Source organism: Dendrobates tinctorius, unplaced genomic scaffold (assembly GCF_039654945.1).
Source record: "Dendrobates tinctorius isolate UK_male_01 unplaced genomic scaffold, ASM3965494v1 ptg000460l, whole genome shotgun sequence".
Lineage (NCBI taxonomy): Eukaryota > Metazoa > Chordata > Amphibia > Anura > Dendrobatidae > Dendrobates > Dendrobates tinctorius.
Genome location: NW_027362122.1, coordinates 344,598 through 370,698, shown reverse-complemented (window position 1 = coordinate 370,698; position 26,101 = coordinate 344,598). Strand labels below are relative to the sequence as shown.

The following is a 26,101-nucleotide window of genomic DNA, read 5'->3' as shown; positions in this document are numbered from 1 at the left end:
ATGAGGTAATAACTCTGAAACCCTTCCATGCATCCTGGTGATTCTGACATTGTTTTCTCGTAACATATTGTACTTCATGTTAGTGGTAAAATTTCATACAAATAACTTGCGTTTATTTGTGAAAAAAATGGAAATTTGGCGAAAATTTTGAAAATTTCGCAATTTTCCAACTTTGAATTTTTATGCCCTTAAATCACAGAGATATGGCACACAAAAAACTTAAGTAACATTTCCCACATGTTTACTTTACATCAGCACAATTTTGGAACCAAAATTTTTTTTTGTTAGGAAGTTATAAGGGTTAAAAGTTGTCCAGCGATTTCTCATTTTTGCAACACCATTTTATTTTTACGGACCACATCATATTTGAAGCCACTTTGAGGGGTCTATATGATAGATAATACCCAAAAGTGACACCATTCTAAAAACTGCACCCCTTAAGGTGCTCAAAACCACATTTAAGAAGTTTATTAACCCTTCAGGTGCGTCACAAGAATTTTTTGAATATTTTAAAAAAAAAATGAACATTTAACTTTTTTTCACAAAAAAAATACTTCAGGTTCAATTTTTTTATTTTACCAAGGGTAACAGGAGAAATTGGACTGCAAAAGTTATTGTGCAATTTGTCCTGAGTACGCTGATACCTGATATGTGGGGGGGAACCACTGTTTCGGCGCATGGCAGAGCTCAGAAGGGAAGGAGCGCCGTTTGACTTTTTCAATGCAAAATTGGCTGGAATTCAGATCGGATGCCATATTTTTTCCACAAAAATGATCTTTTCACCCCCAATTTTATTTTCCCAAGGGTAACAGGACCCTAAAAGTTATTGTGCAATTTGTCCTGAGTACGGTGATACCCCATATGTGGGTGTAAACGACTATTTGGGCACATGGCAGAGCTCAGAAGGGAAGCAGCGCCATTTGACTTTTTTGGCTGGAATTGAGATCGGTCACCATGTCGCGATTGGAAAACCCCTGATGTACCAAAACAGCGGAAACCCCCCACAAATGACACCATTTTGGAAACTAGACCCCCCAAGGAACTTATCTAGATGTGTGGTGAGAACTTTGAACCCCCAAGGGCTTCACAGAAGTTTATAATGTACAGCCGTACAATTAAAAAATCATATTTTTTCCACAAACATGGTCTTTTAGTCACCAATTTTTTTTATTTTCCCAAGGCTAAAAGGAGAAATCGGACCCCAAAAGTTGTTGTCCAATTTGTCCTGAGTACGCTGATACCCCATTTGTGGGAGAAAACTACTGTATGGACACAAGTCAGGGCTCGGAAGGGAAGTAGTGACGTTTTGGAATGCAGACTTTGATGGAATGGTCTGCGGGTGTCATGTTGCCTGTGGAGAGCCCCTAATGTACCTAAACAGTGGAAATCCCCCACAAATGACACCATTTTGGAAACTAGACCCCCTAAGGAACTTATCTAGATGTGTGGTGAGCACTTTGAACCCCCAAGGGCTTCACAGAAGTTTATAACGGAAGAGCTGTGAAAATAAAAAATCATTTTTTTACTTCAAAAATGATTTTTTAGCCTGCTATTTGTTTATATAAGTTTATAATGCCCGGGCATGAAAATAAAAAAATCAATTTTTTTCTACAAACCTGATCATTTAGACCACCCCCGGGTTAGCCCCCCTTAGTGAGAATTTGGGTAAAAAATAATTACATTCGTTAGATCCGGTTTGATCAACCAAAACTAACGTTAGATCACCCCTACAAAATGAGATATTTACGATCTTTTCCAGGGGGGCTAACCCGTAGCTAGCCCCCCCAACTTTGAAATTTGCCATTTTTTGGATGGATTCTGATAGATATTCGTTAGATCAGGTTTGGTCAGCAAAAATTAATGTTAGATCTCCTTTCGTTCCCAAGATATTGGGGGTGTCAGGTGGGGGGGTTAGGTACGAGTTAGCCCCCCTAATTTGAAATTTGCCATTTTTTGGATGGATTCTGATAAATATTTGTTAGATCCGGTTTGATCAGCAAAAATTAACGTTAGATCTCCTTTCGTTCCCGAGATATTTCCGATCTTTTTCTGGGGGCTAACCCTTAGCTGTCTGAATGCAAAATCCTACAGAGACAAGTAGCGGCTGGGAAAATTCTTTGTGGCGGTCTGGACTAGAAATAGGCAAAGCAAATGACCCCAGTAACAGCAAACGTCGCATGTGACCTTTGGATATAAGGTTCCCACATGCTTTATGCATCCATTAGCCCTCTGCATCCGTAATGTTACACACTTAACATTATGGCTGGTCCATACAATCAGGGCAACTGTTACCACCCACCTTTCGTGTCTCCCCTTTTTTCCTCATAGATTGTAAGCTTGCGAGCAGGGCCCTCATTCCTATTGGTATCTGTTATGATCTATGTGATTATTGTTATGCTGTAATGTCTATCGTCTGTACAAGTCCCCTCTGAAATGTAAAGTGCTGCTGAATATGTCAGTGCTATAGAAGTAAAATTTATTATTATCTTAGTTTTGTCGTGTAATACGCTGTGTTTTTCACGCATGTGTATTTCACGATGAAATGTACCCATTGAACCCGATGCGTTTATTCTCATATACGTTATTTTCACGCATACACAAATGCGTGTAAAAAAATATATAAATTACAGCATGTTCTATTTGGTAGCATATTACACGATTAGCCCATTAATACAAATCACTGGGCTGCATGAAATACGACGGGAAATACGCAGTGACAGCGCTGCATTTTTAACGCGCGCAATACGCATATGATCGTGTGAAAGAGGTCTAAAGGTAACATAATCACTAGTGCGGTCTGCAGATCGCCTGTGTAGCTAGTTTCTGCCTATCTATGGTCACTGTATAGGAGTAATATTGGTCTTTGCATGGTGTTTTATTCAGTCACAGTATGGCAGTATTATTTCATTACTACGTTGGTGTAACTCTCATCAGAGTGGGGAGCAAGTAGGAAATCTTGGGTGAGTTCCCACATTTTTTTCCCAGAACTTGACCCCTGGTAGTACCTGATCTGTAATCCAATGTGAGCATGTGATGTATGGTGCTGAAGGGGTTCCCTGGGATTTCCCCAGGCTGCAGAACGCTGGTGGGGTGACGTCACCCTGCCAGCAAGAAAGCTCAGGGAATCCTTACAGTGCCACAACAGAGGAATGCCGGTGAGCAGTAACATAGTAACATAGTTATTAAGGTTGAAGGGAGAATTTAAGTCCATCTAGTTCAACCCATATCCTATACTAACTTGCCCTAACATGTTGATCCAGAGGAAGGCAAAAAAACCCCATGTGGCAAACAGTAAGCTTCACATTGGGGAAAAAAATTCCTTCCCGACTCCACATACGGCATCAGACTAGCTCCCTGGATCAACGCAATATTAAGGAAACTAGTGTATATGCCCTGTAATATTATACTTTTCAAGAAAGGCATCCAGTCCCTTCTTAAATTTTAGTAGGGAATCACTCATTACAACATCATATGGCAGAGAGTTCCATAGTCTCACTGCTCTTACAGTAAAGAATCCGCGTCTGTGAGTATGCTTAAACCTTCTTTCCTCCAGACGTAGAGGATGCCCCCTTGTCCCCGTCACAGGTCTAAGAGTAAAAAGATCATTAGAAAGGTCTTGGTATTGTCCCCGCATATATTTATACATTGTAATAAGATCACCCCTAAGCCTTCGATTCTCCAAACTAAATAACCCCAAGTGTAATAACCTGTCTTGGTATTGCAGACCCCCTAGTTCCCTAATAACCTTGGTCGCTCTTCTCTGCACCCGCTCCAGTTCAGCTATGTCTTTCTTATACACCAGAGACCAGAACTGTACACAGTATTCTAAGTGTGGTCGCACTAGTGACTTATATAGAGGTAAAATTATGTTCTCGTCATGAGCATCTATGCCTCTTTTAATGCATCCCATTATTTTATTTGCCTTTGCAGCAGCTGCCTGACACTGGCCGCTAAATGTGAGTTTGTCGTCGACCCATACACCCAGGTCTTTTTCAGTGACTGTTTTGCCCAGTGTTTTACAATTAAGCACATAATTATACATCTTGTTCGTTCTACCCAAGTGCATGACCTTACATTTATCCCCATTAAAGCTTATTTGCCATTTATCAGCCCAAGCTTCTAGTTTACATAAATCCTCCTGTAATATAAAATTGTCCTCCTCTGTATTGATTACCCTGCAGAGTTTAGTGTCATCTGCAAATATTGAAATTCTACTCTCTATGCCCCCTACAAGGTCATTAATAAATATGTTAAAAAGAAGCGGGCCCAAAACTGACCCCTGTGGTACCCCACTGCTAACCGTGACCCAGTCTGAGTGTGCTCCATTAATAACCACCCTTTGTTTCCTATCCCTGAGCCAGCTCTTAACCCACCTACACATATTTTCCCCTATCCCCATTGTTCTCATTTTATGTATCAACCTTTTGTGTGGCACCATATCAAAAGCTTTTGAAAAGTCCATGTACACCACATCCACTGCATTCCCTTGGTCCAGTCCGGAACTTACCTCTTCATAAAAGCTTATCAGATTAGTCTGACAGGAGCGGTCCCTTGTAAACCCATGTTGATATTGGGTCATAAGGTTATTCTTCTCCAGATACTCCAGTATAGTATCTCTTAGAAAACCCTCCAGGATTTTACCCACAGTTGAGGTTAAACTTACTGGCCTATAATTTCCAAGATCAGTTTTTGTCCCCTTTTTGAATATTGGCACCACATTTTCTATACGCCAGTCCTGTGGTACAGACCCTGTTATTATGGAATCTTTAAAGATTAAAAATAATGGTCTATCTATGACTGTGCTTAATTCCTGCAGTACTCGGGGGTGTATCCTATCCGGGCCCGGGGATTTGTAAATTTTAGTGATTTTTAGACGCCGCCGTACTTCCTACTGGGTTAAGCAGGTGACATTTAACAGAGAATTTTTTATCCCTGATCATGTTATCCGTCATGGGATTTTCTTGTGTAAATACTGATGAAAAAAAGTCATTTAGCATATTGGCTTTTTCCTCATCCTCATCCACCATTTCACCCAGACTATTTTTAAGGGGGCCAACACTATCATTTTTTAGTTTCTTACTATTTATGTAGTTAAAGAATATTTTGGGATTATTTTTACTTTCTCTGGCAATGAGTCTCTCTGTCTCAATCTTTGCTGTCTTGATTTGCTTTTTACAGAATTTATTTAAGCTTCTGTATTTAGTTAATGCCTCATCACTACCTACTTGCTTTAATTCTTTAAATGCTTTATTTTTATCTCTTATTGCACCCCTTACAGCTCTATTTAGCCATAATGTTTTCCTCCTATTTCTAGCATGTTTATTCCCATATGGTATATATTGTGCACAGGTCCTATTCAGGATGCTAATAAACGTCTCCCATTTTCTTTGTGTATTTTTATGTCTCAGGATATCGTCCCAGTTAATTGCACCAAGATCATCTCTCATCCGTTGGAAATTTGCCCTCCTGAAGTTTAGTGTCCTTGTAACCCCTCTACTACACATCTTATTAAAGGATACATGAAAACTTATTAATTTGTGATCACTATTACCCAAGTGACCCTCAACCCTTACATTTGATATGCGGTCTGGCCTGTTGGTTAATATTAGGTCTAGCAGTGCCTTCCCTCTTGTTGGGTCCTGAACCAGTTGTGAAAGGTAATTGTCTCTCATAGTAGTCAAAAACCTATTACCTTTGCTGGAACTGCAGGTTTCGGTTCCCCAATGTATTTCAGGGTAGTTGAAGTTGTCATGGTCACGTGTGTCTGGACGCAGATGTTTCCGTAAGGCGAACCCATAACACACGTGACCCTGGAAACACCGCCTCCAGTGGGGCGCATTTAAATAATTAAACGTGCAGGTGGATACGCCGCCTCCACCTGGCGAATTTAGGTATTACACGTTATACAATAATTCTGGAAACCCCGCCTCCAGTAAGGCGAATTTAAATAATAAGGGGGAACCTGGGAAACATTAACAATGGTGGGCCCTGCGATAGGGAATGGGGAGATGGAGACCACCTAAGCTCCACTGAGCCAGTGTCCCTGCACTCCTAACATTCCCTATACAGGCTCCGTGCCTGTCGCCGCACGCGAACCTTAACCCCTTGCTCGCCCTGACCCTAAACCCTCACTAGGGAATGGGTCGGTGCGGAGACTAATCCCACCACTGCACTAATAACACACATGAGGAAAGAGACAATACAGGGGGAACGCCACTTAGCTTTATGCTCTGTGCTTATGCTCCTGCAACAGAGCCCTCCACCTGCGTGCATCTTCTCCTCCACCTGGATCCATCACCATAACAGGATCCTTCACCTTAGTGCAGCCTTGTAGCAGAGTCCACCACCAGTTGCTGCTGCTTAGTAACAGAGTCCCCAAGATGAGTCCAGCTTCTGCCACGAAGTCGAGCATGCTTGAGTCCAGCTCAGCAGCCAAGTCCCACATGGTGAGTGCCACTCTCCATAGTCGCCACTCCACCAGTCCATGCAGACACTTCCCGCCGACACCATCACTGCGACCCCCCCACGCCATGCCAGCCCTTCGTCCAGACACCATAGCTGAAACACGTCCCCCCTGGCTAACCTGCGCAGGACTCCTCTCCAGCTCCATCCTTCCACCAGGCTCTCAAACTCAGAGTGAAAACAATCTCACAATAAAACAGGCAGTGATTGCACACCCCTAGCACACCTTTATAGGGTGTCACACCTGATCCATAATTACGTGCACAAAAACCTAAAGTTCGATACCACTAACCACCACCGGGGACAGTCAAGACACCTTGGAACTTTCCAAAGTAAAAAAAAGTTCACCCAGTGCAATTTAAAACTGTCAGATCATGACAGAAGTCCCCCATAATAATGACTTCTCCTTGAGTCGCAGCTTCGTCTGTTTGCTTTATGAGGATATTCTCTGTTGCTTCCATTATTTTTGGAGACTTATAACAAACCCCTATCAGTAATTTATTATTTTTCCCCCCTCCCCTTATCTCTACCCACAGTGACTCTACATTTTCATTAGATTCATATATATTATCACGAAGGATGGGTTTTAAGGATGATTTTACATATAAACACACACCTCCCCCTCGCTTATTTGTTCGGTCATTTCTGAACAGACTATAGCCCTGTAAATTAACCGCCCAGTCGTGGCTCTCGTCCAGCCATGTCTCAGATATCCCCACCATGTCATAATTATGTTCCAACAACATTAACTCCAATTCCTCCATTTTGTTGACGAGGCTTCTGGCATTAGTATACATGCACTTTATGTATCTCTCTGTACCTCTATTCTTTCTTAAATTATTAACTGTTCTAACCCCACCCCCCATGCCACCCCCACCCCAATTTCATTATTTGTGCCCAGGTCTCTATCTGCACTGTCTTCCCCTCCTATAAAAGGAATACCCTCCCCCCGTCCCTAGTTTAAACACTCCTCCAACCTTCTAGCCATTTTCCCCCAGCACAGCTGCACCCTCCCCATTGAGGTGCAGCCCGTCCCTAGCGTAGAACCTGTAGCCAACTGAGAAGTCGGCCCAGTTCTGCAGGAACCCAAACCCCTCCTTCCTACACCAATTCCTGAGCCACTTATTAACCTCCCTAATCTCCCGTTGCCTCTCTGGCGTGGCACGTGGTACAGGAAATATTTCCGAAAATACCACCTTGGAGGTCCTTGCTTTAAGCTTACAGCCTAATTCCCTGAAATCATCTTTAAGGACCTTCCACCTACCTCTAACTTTGTCATTTGTGCCAATGTGCACCATGACCGCTGGATCCTCACCAGCCCCTCCCAGTAATCTGTCAACCCGATCAGCGATGTGTCGGACTCGAGCGCCAGGTAGGCAGCACACCGTTAGACGATCCCTGTCTTTGTGACAGATTGCCCTATCTGTTCCCCTAATAATTGAGTCCCCCACTACCAGAACCTGTCTGGCCTGCCCTGCTCTCCTATTTCCCCCCTTACTGGAGCAGACACTCCTCCGGCTTTCAGAGGACATGCCTTGCTGCAGCAGTGCTACTCCTGCACTAACACTCCCCTCATCTGCCAACTTAGCAAACTTATTGGGGTGTGCCAGATCAGAACTAGCCTCCCTGGAGCTCTTCCCTCTACCCCGCCTTCTAACTGTCACCCAGCTAGCTGCTTCATTGTCCTGCAGCTCCAACCTAGCATCCCCCCCCTCATCTATCCCATTGAGCGTCTGCTCAGTGAGCAGAAGACTCCTTTCCATATTGTCTATGGATCTCAGTGTTGCCAGCTGCACATTTAGATCCAGTATCTGGGCTTCCAAATGCACAACGTGCTCACATCTCGCACAGCAGTATGCACCCTCGACCAGCTGTTCAAGGATTTCATACATGCTCCTCTGCACATCGTCCTCCCGCTTTGCGAAGCCTAAGGCTGAGTTCACACGTGGCGTTTTTCGCGTTTCCGCGGCAGTTTTAACCGTGCAATTTTGCAGCGAAAAATAAGCATCCCATGCATTCCTATGGGATTCCGCAATGCTGTGCTAATGCTGCGGTTTTTACCGCGGCGGAATCGCTTCGCGGTAAAAAACACAGCATGCTCATTAATTTCGCGGAATTGCGGCGATCCCGCACCCATAGGAATGCATTGTTCTGCCTACTTTCCGCATGTGGCTGTGCACACCATGCGAAAAGTAAGTAGAACATTTGCGGATGGTACCCACGGTCCGGAGGAGAGGAGACTGTCCTCCGGGCTTTGGGTACCATATCCCTGTAAATAATAGAATTTAAAATAAAAAAGTGTTATTCTCACCTTCCGACGTCCCGCGCAGCCTTCCCACCTCTCTCCACGCTCCCGGTCCCAGTAAGCCTTTGCGAGCGATGACGTCCGTTCTCGCGGGATCGCGAAGTCTCGCGGTCATTCACGCGACGTCATCATGAATGACCGCGAGACGTCGCGATCCCGTGAGAACGGACATCATCGTGGTAATTGTCGCAAAGGATTACTGGGACCGGGAGCGTGGAGAGAGGCGGGAAGGCTGCGCGGGACGTCGGAAGGTGAGAATAACAATATATTTTTTTATTATTATTATTTACATTCTATCTTTTACTATTGATGACGCATAGGCGGCCTCAATAGTAAAAAGTTGGTCACGCTCGTCAAACACTGTTTGACGAGTGTGACCAACCTGTCAATCAGTTCTCCAAGCGATGCTACAGATCACTTGGAAAACGCTAGCAATTCTGCAAGCTAATTACGCTTGCAAAATGCTAGTTTTACCGCGGGAAAATCGTGGGAATTTAAAATGCAATTTTCCCGCGGAATGGAATTTCGGTATTCTCGCGGTAATTTCCGCGAGAGTTCCGCTACGTGTGAACCCAGCCTAAGTCAGCAGATAAACTTTGATATGCCTCTATGACATATCAAAAGTTACCTGAAAGTTAAATACAGGGCAGGAAAAGCAACAGGTGGGATAGCGGCGGAACTGAGGAACGCAGCATGATGGAGACGATCACATGCTCATCAGCTCCCTAAGCACTGCATGATGTCATTGAAAACCACATGTGGAAAAACCAGGTGGGGCAATGGCTTGAAAACCCACTTAACTCCTTTTACATTTGCATGTAGTTTTATCAACACAATGTATCAACTTTTGAGTGATTTTGTTCCCACCCTCTATTTGACCCTGTGTGTGACCCTTTTCTTTGGATGTTCAGTTTCACTTTAGTCATAAGAGCAGGCAGAGAAACACATCCTCGTACAAGTGTGTTCACTAACTAAATGTAAAGGTAGGTATTGATTTCCTATGCATGGCATATTTCTATGCAGGAAGGTATGATCTACTGTTTGTAATTGTCCTAGCTTTCTCTGTGCATGAGTGTGTGTATGGATCTGCTGATCAATGTATGCAGATATGTATGGCAGCAGGAGAATGGATGTAGAGAGCTGTGTGTTACGAAATGAAATCCCACTTTAAGCACATAAGTGCACAATAGGAAAATGTGCCAAGTAGCTGCAAACCAGTCCTTTACTTCAAGCCTCCCCATACGTTATTTGTGTTGGCCAATTTATTCATATATAGGATATTAGTCATTCACACGAGTGTTGAATGCTTCACTGAAATGCTGAGAACTGGCAGCAGAGCTGGCTCTAGTGACCACAGACCACATGACCAGCCTAATCCTGCTATTAGATAGCTGGCATGCTCCCAGTTCCGGGCACTGCAGCACCCAGACGGCACCTCGCAGTGGAGCGCCACTGGTGTCATTATTCTGTGTGTCTGCAGGACAATACAGTCCTGCTGACAGCTGCATAGGGTAGCATTAGGTGGAGGATTCCCTTTAAGCACATCAACATATATAAATCCAAAAGAAAAAGAGGCATGATGCCCATTAAAGAGGCATTCCCAGACTGATGGGTGTGCAGAGGCATGCAGTCTGAGGCAGCTAATTATCTTATCTGTCTCCTCCTCCAACTTATGTGTTTAGATGGCAAACATCATCCAGTATACTTGAGGAACTCCCCTGCTGGCATTGTTCACTTCCATGCAGGCTCATGTGCAGATTGCAAGTACACAAGAGTGTGCCAGATGTCAGCTATCTAACCACCTCCAGCTCATGAACCAGAGGAGGTGCCAGAGAAATGATAGTCGGTGGCCTGAAACTGCATTGAAAATTATTAATTCTCTGAGGGGCAGACGACAGGCAGTGCTCTGACCATCAGTGAATGACGGCAAGAATAATGCTGCTAGCAGCATTTTCTCCACACTACTTTCCCACCCAGTCTTACGATGACATGACGAGACAGGGAAGTAGTGGGGAAACAAAAAAATGTAATGATAGTCCTATTCAAAGTGAATGGGACCGTCACCTCGCCTTTTTTTTTTTTCCTGCCATGATGGCAGTCATTGATGGGGAAAAATTGTGAGCATGGACACAGCGTTAAAGAGTACCTGAACCTTTACTCTATATTCTGTCATGCTGTGGCTGATGGCCACAGCATGACAGAAAACTATGTGCAGCTGCAGCTGTGCTCCAGACCTCCTGCAGCCCGCAGTGCTGCTGCAAATGCAACGTCCCCCCTCCCACCGCCAGAGCCAGGAATCGCTTGACTGATCTGGCAAAATGCTAAATGAGTCAAGGTCCTCGTGCCTGGGGCAGGCCAGGAGTGGCTGCGATGCGGCCGCTTCCTGGAATGAAGGCCACGCCCCCTGCAACATCACATGATGCAGCAGACTGCCGCGTCACGTGACGTCGGCTCTTGGCCCGGTCAATGGCTGTGGGTGGGCGGGCTTCAGCGGCGGTGGGCGTTATGCCTAATGGCCTGGTTCATCACCAGGTCATTGAAGGTTTTCACTCACCAGATTTGGCGGGGGTAGGGGGGCCCCCGATCGGCGCAGCGGCATTGGGGGACAGATGTCCCGCCGCACTGCCGTACATACCTTACCGTCATGCTGTGGCCAGCAGCCACAGCATGACAGAATTTAAAAAAAATAAATAAAAAAAAGGTTCCGGTACCCTTTAAACAAAATCTATTTTTGATGACAGTTAAACTTTACAATGAAATTCCAACCAAAACACTGAGATGTCCATGATGTATTGGCGATTAAGTAGGATCACTTTCCATGTTACATGCAGTAATGTTTATTTGAAACTATTATTATTATTATTTATTTATATAGCGCCATTAATTCCATGGTGTTGTACATGAGAAGGGGTTTACATACAAAGTTATAGATATCGTTAACAGTAAACAAGTTTCCACAACAAATTTACAATGACAAACTGGTACAGAGGGGAGAGGACCCTGTCCTTGCAGACTTACATTCTACGGGATAGTGGGGAAAAGACAGAAGGTCGGGGGTGCAGCAGCTCTGGTGGTGATGAGGCGGCAGCTCAGGCGGTGGTGAGGCGGCAGAATGGTTATTGCAGTCTGTAAGCTTTCCTGAAAAGATGGGTTTTAAGGTTCCGTTTGAAGGATCCGAGGGTGGTGGATAATCGGACGTGTTAAGGCATGGCATTCCAGAGGATAGGGGATATTCGGGAGAAATCTTGGAGGCAGTTGTGTGACGAACGAATAAGTGTGGAGGAGAGAAGGAGGTCTTGGGAGGACTGAAGATTACGTGAGGGAAGATATTGGGAGATTAGTTCAGAGATATAGGGAGGGGAAAGGTTGTGGATGGCTTTGTAGGTCAGTGTTAGTAGTTTGAACTGGATTCGTTGAGGAATTGGGAGCGAATGGAGGGATTTGCAGAAGGGAGAGACAGGGGAGTAGCGAGGAGATAGGTGGATTAGTCGGGCAGCAGAATTGAGGACAGACTGGAGTGGTGCAGGAGAGTTAGCAGGGAGGCCACAGAGGAGGGTGTTGCAGTAGTCAAGGCGGGAGATGATGAGGGCATGTACAGTGGTTTTAGTAGATTGAGGATTGAGGAAGGGACAGATTCTGGAAATATTTTTGAGTTGCAGGCGACAGGAGGTGGCAAGAGATTGGACGTGCAGTTTGAAGGACAGGACAGAGTCGAGAGTTACTCCAAGGCAGCAGATTTCAGGTGCGGGAGAGAGCATGATGCCATTTACTATAATAGAAAGATCGGGTAGGGAAGATACGTGAGATGGAGGAAAGATAATGAGTTCAGTTTTGTCTACGTTGAGTTTTAGGAAGCGAGAGGTGAAAAAGGAGGATATGGCTGATAGACACTCTGGGATTCTGGACAGCAGAGAGGTGACATCTGGGCCAGAGAGGTAGATTTGAGTGTCCTCTTCATACAGGTGGTCCTGGAAGCCATGGGACTTTGAGTTGTCCTAGACCAAGAGTATAGATAGAAAAAAGTAGGGGCCCCAGGACAGAGCCTTTGTGGACTCCAACAGAGAGGGGGCGGGATGAGGAGGCAGTGTGGGAGTGGGAGACGCTGAATGTGCGGTCAGAAAGGTATGAGGAAATCCAGGATAGGGCAAGGTCTTTGATGCCAAGGGAAGAAAGAATCTGTAGCAGGAGGCAGTGGTCAACTGTGTCAAAGGCAGAGGACAGATCAAGAAGGAGTAGGATGGAGAATTGTCTGTTAGCTTTGGCTGTTAGTAAGTCATTAGTAATTTTGGTCAGGGCAGCTTCAGTGGAGTGGTGGGGGCGGAAGCCAGATTGCAGAATGTCAAGGAGGGAGTTAGATGAGTAGTGGGAGGAAAGTTGAGCATGGACATGCTGTTCAAGGAGTTTGGAAGCAAACGGGAGCAGTGATATGGGGCGATAGCTGGGCATAGCAGTTGGGTAAAGGTTTGATTTTTTGAGGATGGGTGTTATGGTGGCATGTTTGAAGGCAGAGGGGAAGGTACTAGAAGTTAGGGATAGGTTGAAGAGATGAGTTAGGGCTGGAATGCTCATGTTAGTGAGGTTGGGGAGCAGGTGGGAAGGGATGGGGTCAAGTGCACAGGTGGTGAGGCGTGATTTGGAAAGGAGATGAGTAAGCTCTCCTTTAGTGATGTTGGAGAGGGAGGTTATTAGGGAGGGGCAGAGGTCTGGTATGTGGAGCGGTTGGGGTGGTGGAACTGTAAAGGTTTGCCTTATTTGGTCAATCTTGTTTTTGAAGTAGGTGGCAAAGTCCTCAGCAGAGATGAGGGGAGTTGGAGGTGGCAGTGGTGGGCGGAGGAGAGAGTTGAATGTGCTGAACAGTTGTTTTGGGTTGTGGGATAGTGAAGATACAAGGTTTGTGAAATAGGTCTGTTTAGCAGAGGTGAGGGCTGATTTAAAGGCAAGTGTAGCTTGTTTGAATGCAGTGAAGTCGTCTGGCAGGCGTGTTTTCTTCCAACGCCGCTCTGCGACCCTGGATGCTTGTCGAAGTTTTTGGTGAGGTTGTTGTGCCAGGGTTGCCTATTGGTTTGTCGCACTTTAACATGCATGAGAGGAGCGACTGAGTCTATGGCTGATGTGAGGGTGGCATAACCCTAACTAGACATATACCTTTTCTTTTCTTATTAGTGGCAAGAAAAAAAACATATTAGCTTATCCATTTAATTGTTTTCCTATTTTTGTCTTTAGATGCCACGAAAACCCTCTATTGATAGTCAGACATTAAAAAAAACATTAAAATCTTATCCTGGCATTTTCAATGCTAATGGACAGTTAAAGTCAGCCTCTGATCCTATCTGGAGGGAAGTATGTTCTCACCCCTCCTTGCAGAAATATAGCTCCTTGATGGAAGAATCAGAAACTTCCCAGGCTATATTTAAACCCAAACAGATACATGACTATGTATTTCAAAATAGGTATGATCTGCACACGTTCTTACGTATGGAACATAACATCTTGCCTCAATCAAAAGATACAGAAATTAAGGACTTGTGGCCTGACACAAGCACATCTGATGAAAACTCTTCAGAGGAACACTCTTCAGAGGGTGGCTTTGTGCGCACACAGGCACAGGAACCAACACTTCTATGGCATCTATTAATCCCTTATAACCAACACTTAGAGATCAAGCCCAAAACAGTGTTCTATAATGAGGGTGACAGCAAAAAGAGGCGCAGGGTGCTCAAAAAACACGCATGGACTTCTATTATAACAGAGGTTCTTTATAAACAGCATGGACTCCTATGTGCCTTCTCCTTTAGGAGGAACAAAGTTTGTATGGGTGAAGACAAAGCAAGAAAATTCTTAACTGCAAATGGGCATTGCACAGAGTGCAAAGCAGCAGTGTATATTTCTGCAGAAGAGGAACCTAATCTGGGAAGCCCTTTAATTCTTCATGTTCGAGCCCCTGACACAAGACCCATACCACACTCCAAAAAAAATCAGTTGACAGGTGAGAAGAGAAGGAAACTTGGAGAAGAAATGTTAAAAACTTTACCCTCCAATTGGAGACGAGAAACAATTGATTCCGAAATAGCATTTGGAGAAAAGGAACCACCAACCATACCATCACTAAGAATTTGTCAAGATGCTAGGCAAGAAGCTATGGATAGGATGTTTGGTACACCAAAGTTGAAAGATCCAGTTTTATCACTGTCTCAGATGAAGAGTACTCATAAGTATGCAGGAGATATTCATACTATCTCATATGATGGTTTTTTTGTTCATTATTGGTCAAAGGAACAAATATATATTTTTAAGAAGTATTGTTCAAAGCATTGCTTCCCTCGCATTCAAGTAGATGCCACAGGGAGTTTGATATTCAAAATAAAACGAGAAAATAAATTGTCTGCTCATTTTTTTTATGAGATCGTTATTAACTTTGAGAATACACAAATGAGTGTATCTCAAATGTTGAGTGAAACTAAGATACTCCAAATATAACTTTTTGGCTGGAAAAATGGATAAAGGATGTACAGAAATTGCCTAAAGAATGTGTCTGTGACTTTTCTCATGCATTACTTGGTGCATTGTCATGAGCTCTAAATGACTGTAGCCTTAACACATACTTGAGGACTTGCTTGTTCCTCCTACTTGGCAATAAAAGTGAAAAATCAAAATGCTATATACGAGGAGATGTTGCCCACCTGATTAAAACTCTGTATGTCGGTGGAAGTGCTTTCCAAAAAATGCAAAACTTGTGAGGAAGTTCTATATACGATGTGTCGGACTTCTGGTCAAGTGTGAATCATTTGACATTCTTAAACAGCTTGTTCTCAGTACTTTTATTCTTTGTGTATCTGAGACAACAGGTAACATCAGTGATCGTGAAACATCAAAATGTAAAACATCAAAGGCATACCTTTGCCATTGCATTGAGACTGGGAATTTGAGAATTATTGATGAGTATATGGAGAATTGTCAGGAGACTGAAATACTCAGTGATGAAAATGAAAAGAACTATAGTGAGCCACTGTCAGGTTGGCTAAATGACATTGTGCAAGAAGCAGAAACTGAAAGTCTATAACGGGGGAACAGCCAAACCCTTACTTCTGTCCAGATGTTTCTCATAAACTAGTTCACCTTTTGAAGTATTTTCCTATTTGGACATCTGTGATGCAAGCAGTTTTTAAATCACAAAATAAAACAGCCTCTTCTGCATCAGTTGAGGGAGATTTTAGCCTTTTGAAGAATTCCATTCTTCAGCATATTCAAACTCCAATGCGAGTTGACAAATTTGTTGCATTACATTTAAGTGCTCTGTGTGGGTGCTCAAAAATAGCAGCTGCTGTACATGTCACAGAAAGTAACAGTTTAGTAACATTGCAAAAGGAAGAGGTCATCGATGAATCTGCCATAGACAAACATGGGCAGCAGGAAAAAGTAATGAAAAAGAAGTGGTTAGTGAACACAAAGAAACTGACAGACACTCTCCTGTCTCTTCAACAATCTATGAAAGAAACAAGTGCTTTAGAAAGTAGGAACACAAAACAGAGTATGGTAGAGCTTAGGGAAGAAGAATGTTGGCGGGGTAAAACCAACTCTCAATTGAAAATTATACATATTCCCATAGTACAAAATGAAGGTGATAACAAATCATTGAAGTCCAAGGATTTACTTTCCCCACTGAACATACCTTTCAAGAAGAGACCAACATATTTAACGCCGTATCCAAATATATGTCAAATAATTGATGATCCTTGTTCACGAAAATTTTTAGGTATCCTGTGCAATGGGAATCTCTTGAACACCATTAATATAAATAATAATGTGTAGAAGGTCAATAATACTTGCCCATTTGACTCTCTGCTGCATAGTTTGTCAACCATGATGTTTGTTGATTATGACTCATACAGAAACTTCATAACTAACTCAGAAAACCCATTTTTTTGGGGGGGGGGGTGTTAAGTATTTTGTGGAATTTGGGGCAAATCAAAACATGTGCAGAAAGAGAGCTCAGTTGATACTGGAAAATTACACAAGCCACACAGGTGGAATTACGAGTTTGGATGCAGAAGATTACATTGGCCATACAGTAGAAGTGTTTTTAAAAGACATCCCCAGTTCAACAGAAATATCTACATGTCAAAATGTCACATGTAAAAACAACAAAGAACGATGCAATATCTTTTGGCCAATCAACACTAATGAAGTAAAACATGGTTTTGAGTGTGCGATGCAAATTTCATCTAAGGTCGTTAATAAACCATGTACACCCAACTGCAGCCAATATACTACGATTATCTACAAACCAGGACCACATCTTGTAACAGAGCCACGTGTTGGTTTACCGAGAAAGCAACGAATCTCTGAATTCCCCACTCAAGTAATCGTATCAGATTAACGTTATACATTAGGAGCTATTATAATGCATGTTCAAGGAAACCATTACATTTCATATTGTAGAAGAAAGGACAGTTGTTAGGAGGTTTACGACGACATGAGCTACTCTGTAAAAACGGTAGACCCAAATAAACTATGTGGAAATGCAGAAGTTGTAATATATGTTAAAATGTAGCTTTTCCTGTTTACAGGTATAACAAATGAGTTAAAACAATCGCTCTTTAAAGAGTAGCTAAACTTTTAAGCATGTTTACCTCTATTGTCTCCTCGGGCCTTGTTGTTATGACTTTACTTAGTCCTGCAGCAGTGCAGCGCTCCTGGCTGCTGCATCGCACTCTGTCTCCCCAATGTCCACCAGATATTTCCTCTTGCTGGTGACTACATGTGTAGTCACCCAAGATTGCACCAGGACTGATCAGAGCCAAGTGTTACTAACTTTAAGGCATTAAAGTAAAGTTTTAAGTTGGCTATATCCATGTTAATCTTTTTAATTCCTGTTTAGCAAAATCAAGTAGGTGGTTAAGGCAGTCTAAAGTTTTTAGTGGCTCCTGCCCATTATAGAAGCCACTTCTCTGCTGGCTCTGACATGCAACTGAATCCAAATTGGCCCAAAAGAATCAAATAGTTTATGGGTTCTGTAGTGCTGTCACTTTGACGGCAAGAATAGCACTGCGTGCTGAAGACTCTCAGATTATTTGATAGACTCAATTCCTTTTGTGTCTACCTTTTTTCCTCATAGATTGTAAGCTTGCGAGCAATGCCCTCATTCCTCTTGGTATCTCTCATGACCTATGTGATTATTGTTATGCTGTAATGTCTATCGTCTGTACAAGTCCCCTCTGAAATGTAAAGTGCTGCGGAATATGTCGGCGCTATAGAAATACAATTTATTATTATTATTATTTCCTTATTGCTAATCAGATTTCATAGGAAAGGAAGCCTCCGATTGGGGCTGATGCCATCTTTGGTGACTACACATGTAGACACTTGCCAGAGAAAATATTGGGTGGATGTCAGGGAGGCAGAGCGGGTGTGAATGGCAAGAACCATGGCTGATACCACAGTGTAGGAACACAAAACTGGCAGGACTAAGGTAAGTTAAAATGAGGGTGGGGAAGCCAATTGATTTAAACTGGTTTGAAAGTTTAGCTATTTTTTAAAACACTTCTTGTAAAGCTAAGGCTGGGGGTCAGGGGGGTTTCATTCAGCTCCTCTGTCAAAAATAAGAGGCTGAATACAACAAAACAAAGACTTTTGCTTCCCCGATAACTTGAATAAGGATACAAGCCTTCTGAACTGCTCGTACTAGAAATGTTAAGGCTGCTTTAAAATAGGGGGGTAAAAAAAAGACCTGCATGTAGGAAAAAAAAAGTGCTAATATTTTGAGCACTAGCAGTTCAGTAAGTTACTGTCCCCATTCCAGCAAACAGGGAAGCAAACTATTATATATTTGGTTCTGTCCAGCCCCTCCTTTGGACAGAGAAGCTGAATATAACTATACGATGTCCATGTGAACTCAGCCTACGCTAAGTGCATTTACAGGCCATTTTCATATACTGTAACTGAAACCAAATTAGATTTCAAAATTAGTTATATGTCAAAAGCAATAAGGAAAAAAAAAGAGGACTATCGGTTAACTCACAAAGAGTAACTAAACTTTTCTATTTCATAAGTGGGCAGGGAGGGGGCATATATATTTACTTCTATATAGATGCAGGGTCTACAGATTCTGAAAGTTCCCCCAAGTTACCCCGCCAACCATCCACTGGATTTTTATTTCTTCAGTCGACTGGCTTAATCAGCCTGACTGACATTAGGGAGAAAAGGGGAGAGCAATGTGACCGTGGTCCTAATTGGCTGGTTGCTGTTAGAGCTATCAGGAGTTTGGCCGCAGTGCTAGCCATGCCCGTGATATCATGCAGATCATGGAAGAAAAGGAAATCTAGTGGACAGCTGTGGCAATTGTTAGGGGAAATTTGAAGGCACTTACAAGAGTCTTTAGACTCTGCATATAAATACAGCACAGGTTAGTATGCAAATCTCAGTGGCTTTCACTGCCACACTATACCAACCAAGAAGAAACAAAAAAAAAATTAAATTTGCATAGATTTCTACAGACAATACATGTAATACAATTAATAACCCTCACATACCCTCATCTTAAGCAATAATGCCCTGTGAGGTAGCGCTGTCATCTACTCAGGGGATTCTCGATTGCAGCGAACAAAAACTGATCCAGCACGGGTCTTCATAAGCCATAACACAGTCCATGCAGTTTATTCAACACCATAAACCATCAAAGAGGCAACATAACTTCATAACAACTGCATAGCGTCCATAGAGTTTCACTCTGTAATCCTTATATCACATAGGTTATGCAAATATCCAGCATACAGGCCCTTCAGCCTCAGTATTATCTCACCCCGTCAGGGTTCTCTCACGGCTGCTTCATTCACGCTGCAGACGTCCATATCCCTCCTGGGAACTCTCAGGCTCTGGCAGCCATTACACAGCGACCACACGTGCTGTTAGGAAGACAGACGTCTCTTTGCATGAGACCTTCCAAACTAGACCAATCAGGTCTCAGCATTCACCACATGTGAACTACCCTGGCCACATTATATGGTCCATAGCCACGCCCACCGGGTCACGTGACTATGACCTCATCACAGGTCCTTCAGGCATTCACATAGCCTTTTACAACAGGCATTTTCAGACACACCACTGGGTGGGTTTGTAGGTAACTGGCCCGCCCAACTCCCAAGTTACCTAGAGACTTCTCCCTTATACCTTGAAATAACACCTCAGCAATACCATTGCTGATCAATACGCATAACTAAGTCTCCATCTCAATGCCACCCCCTTTGAGATACACAACCATCCTTCAGGATTCTGCCACTCATCCTCTCCCTTGGAACCTCCACACAGCGCCCCCTAGTGGACATAGTGGTTACTACACCACAGCCCCCAAAGTCAGTAATGTTGCATTCGTTTTGCTCTCCTGTGTGTCCTGAGTCCCACTCCTCACACCTGCTGCACAGTAATATGACTTACATAATAATAAAAATAATCTTTATTTTTATATAGCGCTAACATATTCCGCAGCGCTTTACAGTTTTGCACACATTTTCATCACTGTCCCCGATGGGGCTCACAATCTAAATTCCCTATCAGTATGTCTTTGGAGTGTGGGAGGAAACCGAATTTAGTATCGGTGTGTCTGACCTGACACGGAGAATAAAGTTATTCTGTTATTTTTACCGCATGGGAAATTAGCTAAAAATAAAACTCAAAAAAGATTAGCGTAATTAATTTTTTTTTAAATTTCCCCTCTCCTAAAAAATAAATAAAAGTTATACAAAGCATTATATGCACTCCAAAGTGGTGCCAAGGAAAAATACAACATGCTACGCAAAAAACAAGCCCCTTGTACTTTGAAATTTGCCGGTTTTACATGGATTCTGATAGATATTCGTTAGATTTGTTTGAGCAGCGGCGACTTCGGCGGGGGCCAGTTGTGGGCAGCATTAGGACTTCACTGTCGATGTGTTGCAGCGAGGAAGGGGGTAGTGTGCTGCGATGATTGCGAAGTGGCGGGCCTGTAGGCATCATGGGGGATGAGAATGACTCACTGACCGAACTTTCAGATTGTCCCACTCACTCACCACCTCCTCACTTCACTCTCTCTGTTGGTCTCCCCCAATTGGACCCTTCCTCTTCTTCATCTACACCTCAGGACCGCTGCTGAAACGGATCTAACAAATAATCCATCCAAAAAACGGAAAATTTCAAATTAGGGGGGTCTAACCTGTACCTAACCCCCACCTGACACCCCCAATATCTCGGGAACGAAAGGAGATCTAACGTTAATTTTTGCTGATCAAACCGGATCTAACGAAGATCTATCAGAATCCATCCAAAAAACGGCAAATTTCAAAGTAGGGGGGCTAACCCGTAGCTAACCCCCAACTGACACCCCCAATATCTCGGGAACGAAAGGAGATCTAACGTTAATTTTTGCTGATCAAACTGGATCTAACAAATATCTATCCGAATCCATCCAAAAAACGGCAAATTTCAAAGTAGGGGGGCTAACCCGTAGCTAACCCCCCACCTGACACCCCCAATATCTCGGGAACGAAAGGAGATCGAACGTTAATTTTTGCTGATCAAACCGGATCTAGCGAATATCTATCAAATTCCATCCAAAAAATGGCAAATTTCAAAGTTGGGGGGCTAGCTACGGGTTAGCCCCCCCTGGAAAAGATCGTAAATTTCTCTTTTTGTAGGGGTGATCTAACGTTAGTTTTGGTTGATCAAACCGGATCTAACAAAGATCTAACGAATGTAATCATTTTATACCCAAATTCTCACTAAGGGGGGCTAACCCGGGGGTGGTATCATTTAGTCATAACAGTAGAAATTGGACCCCAAAAGTTGTTGTCCAATTTACCCTGAGTACGCTGATACCTCATATGTGGGAGAAAACTACTGTATGGGCACACGTCGGGGCTCGGAAGGGAAGTAGTGACGTTTTGGAATGCAGACTTTGATGGAATGGTCTGCGGGTGTCGTGCATTTGGAGAGCCCCTGATGTACCTAAACTATTGAAACTCCCCACAAGTGACCCCGGGCGTGAAAATAAAAAAATAATTTTTTTCCACAAAAATGATATTTTTTTTTTCCTAAAGGTAACAGGAGAAATTGGACCCCAAAAGTTGTTTTGCAATTTGTCCTGAGTAGGCTGATACCCTATATGTGGGGGTAAAACACTGTTTGGGCGCATGGCAGAGCTTGGAAGGGAAGGAGCACCATTTGACTTTTTCAACGCAGAATTGGCTGGAATTGAGATCAGATGCCATGTTGCATTTGGAGAGCACCTGATGTGCCCAAACAGTGGAAACCCTCCAATTATAACTCCAACCCTAACCCTAATCTCAGCCCTAACCCTAGCCCTAACCCTAGCCCTAATGGGAAAATGGAAATAAATACATTTTCTTATTTTTCCCAAACTAAGGGGGTGATAACGGGGGGTTTGATTTACTATTTATAGCGGGTTTTTATTTTTGGCAGCTGTTGCACACTAAAAGACGCTTTTTATTGTATGTGAGGTCTTATTTTTTGTGGGACGAGTTGACGTTTTTATTAGTACCATTTTCAGGCACTTGACATCTTGATCGCTTTTTATTCCGATTTTTGGGGAGCAGAATGAACGAAAACCAGCGTTTCATGAATTTCTTTTGGGGGGTGCGTTTACACCGTTCCTCCTGCGGTAAAATTGATAAAGCGCTTTTATTCTTTGGGTCAGTACGGTTACAGCGATACCTCATTTAGGTCTTTTTTTATGTTTTGGCGCTTTTATGCAATGAAAACAATTTTATATAAAAAATAATTATTTTTGCATCACTTTATTCTGCGAGCTGTAACTTTTTTATTTTTTTGCTAATGATGCTGTATGGCAGCTCGTTTTTTTAGGGACAAGATGACGTTTTCAGCGGTACCATGAATATTTATATACGTCTTTTTTGATTGCGCGTTTTTGCACTTTTTGTTCGGCAGTATGATAATAAATCATTATTTTTTGCTTAGTTTTTTATTTTTATGGGGTTCACTAAAGGGGTTAACTAATGGGACAGTTTTATAGGGCGGGTCGTTACGGACGCGGCGATACCAAATATGTGTACTTTTATTGTTTTTTTTTTTGTTTTATTTCCAAAAAATTCATTTATTAGGGAATATTTTTTTTTTTGTAATTTATTCAGCTATTTTTTTAAAAATTATTTTTACACTTTTTTTTTTTTACTTTATTACATTTTCCCAGGGGGGACAACTGTCATGTGACAGATCGGTGATCTGTCACATCACAGATCACTGTGACAGATCAACGATCTGTCACAGGCACTGCACAAGGCTTCCTCGTGCCTGCGCTTTGCAGGCACTGAGGAAGCCGGCTCCCTGCAGGCCCCCGAAGGTCCCCGTCGCCATCTTGGATTCGGGGACCTGCAGGGATGGAGCCCCCTGCAGCAGCGCTGCACATTGCGCTGCTGTGGGGAGCTCAGGGAAGCACGGAGGGAGCCCCCTCCCTGCCGATGTTTACCTTTAACCCCCGGTACACCGTGATCGTGTTTGATCGCGGTGTGCAAGGGGTTAACGTGTCGGGGGCGGTCCGTGACCGCCCCTGGCACAGTATCACAGCGGACACCCGGCACAATCAGCTGACACCCGGCAGCCATCAGCGGCGCCGCTGATCGCTGTGACGTACTATCCTGTCCCTGGGAATTAAGTCCCAGGGCACATGGACGGGATAGTACGTCACATGGCAGAAAGGGGTTAAATCAGAGAGATATGTCACAAAAATTTCTTAATAAATGACATTTCCCACAATTTCTAACAATTATTTTTGTTAGGAAGTTATAAGGGTTAAAAGTTGACCAGCGATTTCTCATTTTTACAGCAAAATTTGCAAAACCATTTTTTTGAGGGACCATATCATATTTAAAGTCATTTTGAGGGGTGTACATGACAGAAAATACCCAAAAGTGACAACATTCTAAAAACTGGACCCCTCACGGTGCTAAAAAACCACATTCAAGAAGTTTGTTAACCCTTTACGTGCTTCACAGGAACTGAAGCAACGTGGAAGGAAAAAATTAACATTTAACTTTATTTTGCAAAAAATTTACTTTAGAACCTATTTTTTTTATTTTCACACGAGTTAAAAGAGAAAATGAACCACAAAATTTGTTGTGCAATTTCTCCTGAATACGCCGATTTGTGGGGGTAAACCACTTTTTGGGTGCACGGCAGAGCTCGCAAGGGAAAGAGCGTAGTTTGACTTTTGCAAAGCAGAATTGGCTGGAATTGAGATTGGATGCCATGTTGCGTTTGGAGAGCCTAAACAGTGGAAACCCCCCAACATGTGACCCAGTTTTGAAAGCTAGACCCCTTAGGGAACTTATCTAGATGTGTGGTGAGCACTTTGAACCTCCACGTGCGTCACAGAAGTTTATAACGTAGAGCCGTGAAAATACAAAATCATTTTTTTCCACAAAAATTATCTTTTCACACCCAAATTTTTACTTTTACAAGGGTAGCAAAAGAAATTAGACCACCAAAGTTGTTGTGAAATTTGTCCTGAGTATGCACATACCCAATATGTGGGGGTAAACCACTGTTTGGGCGCATGGCAGAGCTCAGAAGGGAAGGAGCACCATTTAACTTTTTCAATGCAGAATTGGCTGGAATTGAGATTGGACGCCATGTCACGTTTGGAGAGCCCCTGATGTGCCTAAACAGTGAAAAAAAACACAAGTGACACCATTTTGGAGACTAGACCCCTTAGGGAACTTATCTAGATGTGTGGTGAGCAATTTGAACCCCCAAGTGCTTCACAGAAGTTTATAACGAATAGCAGTGAAAATAAAAAAAACATTTTTTTTCCTCAAAAATGATATTTTAGCCTGCTATTTTTTATTTTCCCAAGGGTAACAGGAGAATTGGACCACAAAAGTTGTTGTGCAGTTTGTCCTGAGTACACCGATACCCCATATGTGGGGGGAACCACTGTTTGGGTGCATGGGAGAGCTCGGAAGGGAAGGAGCGCCATTTTGGAATGCAGACTTTGAATGTTCTGCAGGCGTCATGTTGCGTTTGCAGAGCCCTTGATGTGTCTATACAGTAGAAACCCCCCACAACTGACCCCATTTTGGAAGCTAGACCCCCCAAGGAGCTTATCTAGATGTGTGGTGAGGACTTTGAGCCCCCAAGTGCTTCACAGAAGTTTATAACGTAGGACCGTGAAAATAAAAAATCTTTTTTTCCACAAACGTGATTTTTTAGCCCACAATTTTTTTATTTTCCCAAGGGTAACAGGAGAAATTAGACACCCAAAGTGGGTGTGCAATTTGTCTTGAGTACGCTGATGCCCCATATGTTGGGGTAAACCACTGTTTGGGCACACGTCTGGGCTCGGAAGGGAGGGAGCACCATTTGACTTTTTGAACGCAAAATTGGCTGGAATCAATGGTGGCGCCATGTCGTGTTTGAAGACCCCCTGATGGGACTAAATGGTGGAAATGTAGTAATCGCAGGTACGCGGGATGCAGTGACGGGGCAGGAGACGGGCGGAGCTTTAAGATGTAACTTTTATTTATATATATATATATATATATATATATATATATGCCTATAGGGGCTATCTCGAGCAACCAAACCAGTTAACAGCAGTTATCCTCGCAGGGATCAACACAAGAATACACTGGTAACACAAACACGACTAACCCGGTTACTATAAGGCCGCTGTATGGCTGACTACGGGTCCAGAATGTTATCTAAGTGTTACTTGTCCTCTCTGACGTCCGGCGCAGCGATGATCGATGATGCTTCGGCGTATCAGCCGCTGGGCCCAGCCGACGAGGATTTGGTGGAGACTTCGGGCGTTCCTACGCCCCGGCAAAGTGGGGGCACAGCAGGTCTCTGAAGAGTTCCTCTGCGATGCACCTCCGGGCGGAGGTGGGACGGCACTGCCCGGGGTCCAGACGGCATAGGCCGCAGCCACGGGCCGGAGCCGAGCTGTGGGGGCCGCAGGCGGCAGCAGACAGGCCGCAACTGCGGGCTGGAGCGGAGCGGCGGCGGGCGGCAGTGGATGGGCCACCCCCACAGGGTGGAGTTGGGCGTCGGCTGTCACGGGTGGGAGCAGTTGGGTCGCACCTGTGGGCTGTAGTGGGGTGGCAGCTGCCACGGGCTAAAGTGGCCAGGCCGCACCCGCAGGGTGGAGTCAGGCGTAAGCTGCCGCGGGCGAGAGCGGTCGGGCCGCACCCGCAGGGTGGATTCGGGCGTAGGCTGCCGCGGTCGGGCCGCACCCGCGGGGTGGAGTTGGGCAGTGTCTCTCCGTTGGACGGCTCGGTGCCGTCTCCCTTCTGTTAGCGGTGAGTCTCCCTTCAGTCTCTCCCGTCGCTG

General features: G+C 43.8%; 1 protein-coding gene across 3 annotated transcripts in view; it reads left to right on the top strand.

Moving 5' to 3' along the window:
* MTRR (5-methyltetrahydrofolate-homocysteine methyltransferase reductase) overlaps positions 1-26,101 on the top strand; it is a 700,332-nt gene that overhangs the window by 360,086 nt on the left and 314,145 nt on the right. The window lies entirely within an intron of this gene.